The sequence below is a fragment of the Alligator sinensis genome, unplaced genomic scaffold (genome assembly GCF_000455745.1).
Source record: "Alligator sinensis unplaced genomic scaffold, ASM45574v1 scaffold453_1, whole genome shotgun sequence".
In the NCBI taxonomy this organism is placed as follows: domain Eukaryota; kingdom Metazoa; phylum Chordata; order Crocodylia; family Alligatoridae; genus Alligator; species Alligator sinensis.
This window is the reverse complement of record NW_005842485.1, coordinates 1,185,967-1,186,426: the sequence shown is the minus strand read 5'-3', so window position 1 is coordinate 1,186,426 and position 460 is coordinate 1,185,967. Positions and strand designations below refer to the sequence as shown.

Here is a 460-nt window from a genome sequence, read left to right as displayed (position 1 = left end):
GCCCCGCCCCCACCTTCCCAGGCCAGCTGGTGCCCCCAGGTGGTAGATGACCCCACCAGGAGGAGATCAGCCTTGATCCTCCCAGGTCTCCTCCCCGTGCGGGTCAGGGCCAGCCAGGCTACAGCCACCCCCAGGCTTCCTCCTCTGGCTGATGGGAGAGACTGACCCTTAACTGGGGGTCTTGCGGGGCATTGCACTGACTGCCCCCTCTGCAAGGCAAGGCAAAGCCCCCTGCCTCCACCCCCATAGGCACTAAGGAACCCATCAAGCCCCTCTGCTCTACTTCTTGTTCCAAACTGCTATGGGAGCCCTGCCAGGCTGGGGCGGATGCCCCCCCCACACCCCCCTAGCCACCCAGACGCCCATAATTACAGCTTAAGTCACACTAACTGTGGGGCTATTCATAGCAAGTGAGCTCACCATGGGCAGAACCACGCCAGCTGCCACCCCCTCCCCTTTT

The 460-nt window shown here is 62.8% G+C and overlaps 1 protein-coding gene across 1 annotated transcript in view; it reads right to left on the bottom strand.

Annotated features, from left to right (window-relative positions):
* The window catches only part of CNNM4 (cyclin and CBS domain divalent metal cation transport mediator 4), a gene marked incomplete at its 5' end in the record, with an annotated part of 7,852 nt that overhangs the window by 5,146 nt on the left and 2,246 nt on the right, over positions 1–460 (bottom strand). The window lies entirely within an intron of this gene.